Source organism: Anguilla rostrata, unplaced genomic scaffold (assembly GCF_018555375.3).
Source record: "Anguilla rostrata isolate EN2019 unplaced genomic scaffold, ASM1855537v3 scaf0351, whole genome shotgun sequence".
Lineage (NCBI taxonomy): Eukaryota > Metazoa > Chordata > Actinopteri > Anguilliformes > Anguillidae > Anguilla > Anguilla rostrata.
The window spans coordinates 1-9105 of NW_026985877.1; the positions used below are offsets into that span (position 1 = coordinate 1).

Here is a 9105-nt window from a genome sequence, read left to right on the forward strand (position 1 = left end):
AAACAATGTATGTAAAGGAAACAAATATTAATATGCATTCTTTCAAATATCTAAAACCAGACAGAAACTTAAATATGTGATCAATACAACAAGGCAATGTAAAATTAAGTACTAAAACACTGTTTTAAAAACATCTAGGACCTTACCTTTACAAGTGACTTGAGTTTGGAGATTATAATCTGCGCAGACTATAATAAAATATGAGACTGTAATATCTTCAGACATGGGCCTGGAGGACTATGCAAAGGAGACACGCACACACACACACACATTATTTCAAGAATAAAATTTAGTCTCACAAAAGTTTAAATGATGGCAAAATCTATCATTTTCTTCAGGAATAGAGCACACCAGTAAATGCAGTTCATTTACAGTTCTGCCCATGTCATGAAGCCAAAGAAATCTACTCATCTCTGTTGCAGAGCTGTGAATAAACAGGAACTTCAGATAATTTCTATGCTCTACATTTCAAAAATAAATGAAAAAAGATTCTGATCAGCCTAGAATCCCTAAACCAAATTCAAATTAAAATTCAAAATAACTTTAATTATCCGTTAGGAACATCATTTGTGCAAAAGCGTCAGTGCATGCTCAGCATATAACCGGACAAACGACAAACACAGATTATGCAAAATACAAATGTAGCTTAAAACAGTTTAAGATGTCTGCCAAATGGGCATCTAAACAACTCATGTGATCTTGTGTATAAGATTTAGGTTCCCATTTCCTGTAACATATGTCTTTAATTTTTGCTTTCCCTGTCTAATGAGTTAAACAGGTTAAATCAAATCATAGTAATTCTAAATAGATTTTAGCTTCTGAAAGATATTGTAACCTCTGTAAACTGGCATTAATAAGCAGAACTGAAGTAACTAAATTGTTTACCTGAGGCAGAGAGAAGGGCTTACAAAAATACTGTTGAGGTTGTTTAGAGCATGGCTGCATCGGCCTGAACATATATATAAAAAAACATAACTTATATTATTGCCTTTTGTTTTTTAAGCCATAACCAAAATTCCACAAAAAAATCACTGATATTAAGCATTTAACAGATAGCATGGAAAGTAATAAAATAAAGAGTAACTTTCAGAAAACAATGATCTTTTTTTTGTTTTTATTATTTTATTATTATTATTTCTTTTTACATTATTTTAATTTTTAAAAAGCTAATTTACTGTTTTAACTAAAGCTGTGCATGTTTTTCCCACTGGTCACATAGCCACCTTTCAGCAGTGAGAGAGACTGATCTCCATTAGGATCACTAGATTAGCACAGAATAAAGCACTCGCTGTAATCCGTAGATCAGAGAACAACAACACTGTACTTAAATTTCTCCACTGTTTAAAAACATGCAATAAATGTAAGCGTGCAAAATCAAAGATTTTTTTTTTCTTCTCTCAACTTCTATCAAGGCACTCTTTTGAATCATATACATTATTTTACAAATCAATGAATCAATGTGTTAACAGCCATTAAGAAAAAAACAGGGCTAAATCATCCACTTACGCTGGTAGAGGAGGTGTGATCTTGACGGTTTTCAAATTGTCTGAAACGGCCCTGCTGACAGGTTCATATTTCTGAACATGGCAGACTGACTGTGATGAATGCAAAGATTTAATAATAATTGTTTCTATTTGTAAATATTATTACATTTTACTTTAACCAGGAGAGTCTCGTTGAGATTCAAAATCTCTTTTTCAAGAGTGTCCTGGCCAAGACAGGCATTAGCTCATGCAGTTTAGCATCGTTGAAGAATGACAATATAAAATCAAATTATGGACAACAAAAATTATTTTACAAGAATGCAACTTCACTGTGTAATTTGACATATTGGTACACAATAATGAATATAACACATTAAAGAGCTGCATGAGCATCACAGCTGTGTAAAATATGTTAACAGTAGTTTAAAAGCCAGAAAAAAGAGGGAACCATGATCCAATGCGAATGACAATATTTTGCTGCAGTAGCCTAGCCTATGACCCCCAGATCAACATAAAGATTTCACTTACTTTTGCAGAAGATAACAGGAGCGGACAGGTGTAGTTATCTTTGTGAAAGTATCACGGCTCTGGTGCCTCAAAGCGGGTACTGTGAGGTGCCCCTGCTTGGCTCTTTTGTGCAGAGCGGGCGCGGCTGTGGGTGAAGCTGCCTAATTTCAGGCGAGAGCCACCCTGACCAGAGACAGTTAAAGCGCTGCTCACTTCCTGCAGCCTGTTCTATTCTTTATTTTACTTCACACCTCAGTTCAGTGTCCTGAGGAGCAGCGCTGTTTGTGTGGTTGATGTTCATGTGACCTTTTAGAACTTTGGTTTGGCTTTGCCTGTTATACGATCCTTCATGCACATTATTAGTTGCATTTCAATTCTGATATTTAATGAAGATGACTTTTACTACATACGACCTATTGTATAGTATTATTATAGTATCATTCACAGACATGAACTTGATCCCCACATGTGAACTAAATGGAATGCAGGCAAGACATGATGGCCATATGAAGAAAATAATGATAATATTTTTCAGAACAGAGGTTTGAGGTTCACAGTGCTGTACAATGCTCAAATAATCTGTAATACATTGATACACATAATAAAACAATGTATGTAAAGAAAACAAATTAAAATATGCATTCTTTCAAATATCTAAAACCAAACAGATACTTAAATTTGGGCTCAATACAACAAGGCGATGTAAAATTAAGTACTAAAACACTGTTTTAATAAAATCTAGGACCTTACTTTTAAAGTGACTTGAGTTTGGAGATTATAATCTGCGCAGACTATAATAAAATATGTGACTGTAATATCTTCAGACAGGGGTCTGGAGGACTATGCAAAGGAGATGCACACACACACACACACACACACACACATTTTCAAGTATAAAATTTAGTTTCACAAAAGTTTAAATGATGGCAAAGCCTATTATTTTCCTCAGGAATAGAGCACACCAGTAAATGCAGTTCATTTACAGTTCTGCCCATGCCTTGAAGCCAAAGAAATTTATTCATCTCTGTTGCAGAGGTGAGCATAAACAGGAACTTAAGATAAATCATTTGTTCTATATTTCACAGCAGATGTGTGGTAAAAACAAATGTAAAAAGATTCTGCTCAGCCTAGAATCTCTAAACCAAATTCAAATTCAAAATAACTTTATCTGTTAGGAACTTAATTTGTGTAAAAGCGTCAGTGCATACACAATACATAAAAGGGCAAACAACAAACACAGATTAGACAACATACAAGTGTAGCTTAAAACAGTTTAAGATGTCCACCTATAGGGCATCTAAAGAACGTATGTGATCTTGTATGTAAGATTTAGATTCCCATTTCCTGTAACACATGTCTTTAATGTTTTGCTTTCCCTGTCTAATGAGTTAAACGGGTTATATCAAATCATAGTAATTCTAAATAGATTTCAGCTTCCGATAGATAATGTAACCTCTGTAAACTGGCATTAATAAGCAGAACTGAAGTAGCTAAATTGTTTACCTGAGGCAGAGAGAAGGGCTTACAAAAATACTGTTGAGGTTGTTTCGGGCATGGCTGCATCGGCCTGAACATATATATAAAAAACATAACTTATATTATTGCCTTTTGTTTTTATAAGCCATAAACAAAATTCCACAAAAAATTCACTGATATTCAGTGTTTAACAGATAACATGGAAAGTAATAAAAGAAAGAGTTACTTTCAGTATGCAATGATATATGAATATATATATATATATATATATATATATATATATATATATATATTTTTTTTTTTTTTACATAATTTTAATTTAAAGAAAGCTAATTTACTGTTTTAACGAATGCTGTGCATGTTTTCCCCACTGGTCACATAGCCACCTTTCAGCAGTGAGAGAGACTGATCTCCATTAGGATCACTAGATTAGCACAGAATAAAGCACTCGCTGTAATCCGTAGATCAGAGAACAACAACACTGTACTTTAATTTTTTTACTGTTTATAACAATGCAACAAATTGAAGCGTGCAAAAATTAAAGATATCTTCTCTCAACTTCTATCAAGGCTCTCTATTGAATCGTATACATTATTTTACAACTCAATGAAACAATGTGTTAACAGCCATTAAGAAAAAAACAGGGCTAAATCATGCACTTACGCTGGTAGAGGAGGTGAGATCTTAACGGTTTTCAAACTGTCTGAAACAGCCCTGCTGACAGGCTCATATTTCTGAACATGGCAGACTGACTGTGATGAATGCAAAGCTTGAAGAATAATTGTTTCTATTTGTAAACATTATTACATTTTTATTTAACCAGGAGATTATTGTTGAAATGAAAATTCTCTTTTTCAAGAGTGTCCTGGCTAAGACAGGTAGCAGCTCATGCAGTTTAGCATGGTTGCAGAATGACAATATAAAATCAAATTATAGACAACAAAGATTATGTTACAAGAATGTAACTTCACTGTGTAATTTGATATATTGGTACACAATAATTCAGATAAAAACATTAAAGAGATACATGAGCATCACAGCTGTGTAAAATATGTTAACAGTAGTTTAAAAGCCAGAAAAAAGAGGGAACCATGTTCCAATGCAAATGGCTACGTATTGCTGCAGTAGCCTAGCCTATGACCCCCAGATCAACATATAGATTGCACTTGCTTTCGCAGATTTCAAAGATAAAAGGAGTGGACAGTTGTATTTATATTTGTGAAAGTATCACAGCTTTGGGGCCCCAAAGCGGGTACTGTGAGGTGCCCCTGCTTGGCTCTTTTGTGCAGAGGAGTAGCGGGCGCGGCTGTGGGTGAGGCTGCCTTCCAGACCTGAGCCACCCTGACCACAGACAGTTAAAGCGCTGCTCACTTCCTTCAGCCTGTTCTATTCTTTATTTTATTTCACACCTCAGTTCAGTGTGAAGCAGCGCTGTTTCTGTGGTTGATGTTCATGTGACCGTTTAGAACTTTGGTTTTGCTTTGCCTGTTATACAGTCCTTCATGCACATAATTAGTTACATTTCAATGCTTATACTTCATGAAGATGATTTTTACTACATACAGCCGATTGGATTATTGTATCTTTCAAATTTCACAGAAATGAAATAGATGCCCACACATGAATAAAATGGAATTTATATGAATATTATTTAATTTGTTTATTTTATTTTATTTTATTTTATTTGGGGGGGCGGCGTTTGCAGGCAAAACATGATGGCCATGTAAAGAAAATAATGATAATCTTTATCAAAAAAGAGGTTCAAGGTTCACAGTGCTTTACAATGCTCAAATAAATCATAATATATTGATAGACATAATAAAACAATGTATGTAAAGAAAACAAACACAAAGATACATTATTTCAAATAGCTAAACAGACAGAAAGTAAAAATGGGGTCAATACAACGGCATTGTAAAATGTAAAGCTAAAACACTGTTTTAAAAGATGTTGGACCTTGCTTTTAAAAGTTACCAAGAGTTTAGAGATTACAATCTGCATTAATCTGCATTATAATCTTTCGATTCAACGTGAGAGAGTACATGCGCATGTACATGAGTTATGAGCGTGTGTGTAACAGAGTTATATAAACGTGTAACGGTGTCACAGGAGCATGTATGCAGCAGGGTTACATGAACATGCATGTTGCAGCAGGGTTACAGTACTCTGGGAAAAATCCTCCACCAACAGCTTTATAAGATGGATAAACTAGCAGAAACAGACAGCAGTTCTGTAAAGTTAAAGACAAAAAGAGACTCTTTCACCCTGATCTCCATCATTTCTCATTCTCTGCAGATTCTCTCCTCTGTGTGTTTTAATCCCACACTGAGGCCTCGTCAGCTCTCTGAAGCACAGAGTTTGTGTTGCTGGCTGCGTTTGTCACTCTCTGAAGGCTCTGCTCTGAGGTGAGACACAGGAAGAGACTCAGTCACACATAAGTGCGCCTCCAGTTACACTGTTAAAAGGGAACCAGAGTGGCCACACAGTCCCTTGCATTCCCTATCCACTCTGTTGTCCCAAAAAACGGATTCCTCTGTTGACTTAGTGGATTATGTATCACAGAATCACTTGAAGGTTTTACATTGAAGAAGTATAATTTTTTACATGTCAATTAAATCACAGTTAAATATGAGTTAGGTGTGTAGACCCCAAAATGTATAAACTACAATCAAAATGGTGGAGATGTACTCTATGAGGTATAAACCAAAAAGAAGCAAATAGCTTGCATTGTATATGAACTACAAACATGAAAATTTATGTCAAATACAAACATGTGTGCACAGAGTCACTGAGATGTGTTCCCATTGGGAAGGGATGAACAAGTTACCAGAGACCTCTAACATAAGTTTAATATGTCCCTGGTGCATCTGTTGAAGCTTTAGTTCGTCCATTTTAGTGGGATCTTAAATTTTAACAGTATGCTTAACTGTTCCATACGGGGACTGAGTTCACTTGGTCTGAAAATGAAAATGAAATGGTCTGAAGCCTCATACTGGTTGGGTTGGGGGGACGGTTCAGGCAGGTGACTATAGCCTTCCCTGGACTCCAACCAAAACTGACCTTCATCCCTATTCATAGAGTAAGAGAAGTGATCTCAGATCATGTTTCCTCTCTTCATGGTAAATGGTAAATGGACTGCATTTATATAGCGCTTTTATCCAAAGCGCTTTACAATTGATGCCTCTCATTCGCCAGAGCAGTTAGGTGTTAGGGGTTAGGTGTCTTGCTCAAGGACACTTCGACATGCCCAGGGTGGGGTTTTAACCGGCAACCCTCCGATTGCCAGACAACCGGTCTTACCTCCTGAGCCATGCCGCCCCTTCTTCATATCCAAGCTTTATCCATAATGGCCTAAAGACAAAACTGATCCTAGATCAGAACTATTCTCTGAGATGTTTTATGAAATGTAGAGTTGTGCTTGGAGGTTCTGGGCAAGTGAGTCATGCTTTCTAATCTGGATGATGGCTCCTGTGGTCTAGGCCATACACTGTAGTGAGTGATACTATGACTCAGATACTATGACTCCAGGGGTGAGAAAGTAAAGCCCTGCCATGTGTTTCTTCTGCCCATGAACTCATCCAGCTGATTTCACCAATTAGTTATGGCTGAAGAGTTGTGCTAATGAGCAAATCCTGGTGATTGGAACAAAATATTTGGGGACGACTTTCTCTCTGCTCCGACTACCACAATAAGATTGCGTAGTTTATGGGATTATTCCTGTCATTCAAATGACATAGGCCTAGTCAGCAAATCCACAACTTAAAACATACAGTAACAGCATCTCAGAATCTTGAGATCAATTAACACATAAATGAATAATAAATTCTGGTCCTACCTTGCACTGTGACCAGCAGAGCAGAAGCATTCTGAGCTCCAAGTCTGTTCTGTGCCTCACAGTAGTACTGTCGGTTGGCATCACTGCTGCAGGTCAGAGTCACTGAACTGCCCTCCGCTATTTCACCAGAGGGGCGCACTGATAATAAGATGCTCTTAGGAGGATCTGAAAGAGGAAATAACAGGTCCTGCAGTTTTATATAGATCTCACACTTACCTCAGTTAAAGTATGTTTCCTTTTCCTAAATGTTTCCAATGCGTCATTTTGCTTGACTGCTATTATTGCAATGCCATCTTTCTTTCAATTTTTATAATTAACGAAATCCGATATCATCTCTAAACATAATAACTTCCATTTCCTATCTGCAGGTTGCTCTTCTGCCCAGTTCTCATGTCTTTTATCGGTACATTAAAGTACAACTGCATCACCGCTTTTTCAAAATGAGTAACAAATGAGACTCAGTAAAGTGAAATAAATGAGTTTGTCCTCAAATACTCACAGAGAGTCACTGCTGGGGACAGGAGATTCTCATGACCTCTTACTGCACAGGAGTAGCTGCCTGCATCTCCACTGCTGGCTTTGAACTGAAGGTAGTTATGATTTTGATATTTCTGGGCGGTGTAAAACAGAGATTGTCCATTCTTGAGTTATTCAACAGAATTCCACATTGTACTGCACCGACAATAAATGTATGAATGCATATTACTGTAAATGGTCCAGTATTTCATTTCAATTAAAGATTGAAGTCAACTGAGACCCCAAAACCTCAATTTGTCTGATAATGGAATGCTTGTTCTCTTGGTTCTTGTGCATAAATTAATGTAAAACACACAAATGTGACCTCAAACACAACATCTCACACTGAGAGTCACGGCGGGGGAAACAAGATGCTGATTGTCTCTTACAGCACAGGAGTATCTGCCCGTATCGTCACGTCTGAATTTAAGGATTCTATAGGACTGGTAGAACCTGGAGTCTTCAGTCAGAAGCTGCTCATTCTTGTACCAAATGAAGCTGTTGCTCTCAGTCAGGTGAGTGCAGGTTGCTCTACAGGTCAGTTCCACTGTCTCTCCCCCTGACACTGTTCAGAATTTATATCCACCTTCAAACCTGAGTGGGTTAAAAAAGAAAACAGAATGTAACTCAACACACTTCTATTCTACATTAGAAAATCCAGCAAGGTGATAAAAATGATTTTTTTAATGGACATAATGTGCACTAATAATATCAATAACACAAGGAAACATGAGCAGAAAGTTGATGGTCACTAGGAGGATTAGGGCCATGCATTGCTTGTGCCAAAATGCTTTTTTTGTTATTTTTGCACAGTGGTGGTAAGTAACTAATTACATGTACTTTGTTACTGTACTTATGTAGGATATTGGAAACATTGTACTTTTGCTGAGTATGAACAATATTGGCAACTTTCACTTTCTGCTACACTACATCGATAAAGAAATTATGTACTTTTTACTCAAATGCATTTCCATTGACAACTGCCGTTACTTGTTACATTTCGTACAGTTGGTCGTCACCGAATTTTCTCTGCATTGGCTGGCATAACGTGGTGAAAACATGCAGTCATTTCCCACTCTTTTAAAAAATATCCTGACACTGTTCAGAATTTTTTTTCCACCTTCAAACCTGAGTGGGTTTAAAAAAAAAACAAATTTTTAAATCAAAACACTTCTATTCTACATTAGAAAATCCAGAAGGGGGATAAAATGATTTTTTTTTTGGACATAATGTGCAAATAATAAATAAAACACAAGGAAACATGAGCAGAAAGTTGATGGTCAATAG

The 9105-nt window shown here is 36.5% G+C and overlaps 1 long non-coding RNA gene across 4 annotated transcripts; it reads right to left on the reverse strand.

Annotated features, from left to right (window-relative positions):
- Positions 1-40: 40 nt before the first annotated feature.
- Positions 41-8122, reverse strand: LOC135246460 (uncharacterized). 4 transcript variants are annotated; one of them, XR_010327697.1, is made up of 5 exons: positions 7802-8122; positions 7303-7467; positions 2013-5867; positions 886-949; positions 41-237 (listed from the first exon to the last, which is right to left on the reverse strand). It is a non-coding gene; the product is annotated as an uncharacterized LOC135246460 (long non-coding RNA). The 4 variants fall into 4 exon arrangements; XR_010327696.1 differs by having other exon boundaries at positions 41-949; XR_010327694.1 differs by having other exon boundaries at positions 41-1595.
- Positions 8123-9105: the final 983 nt, after the last annotated feature.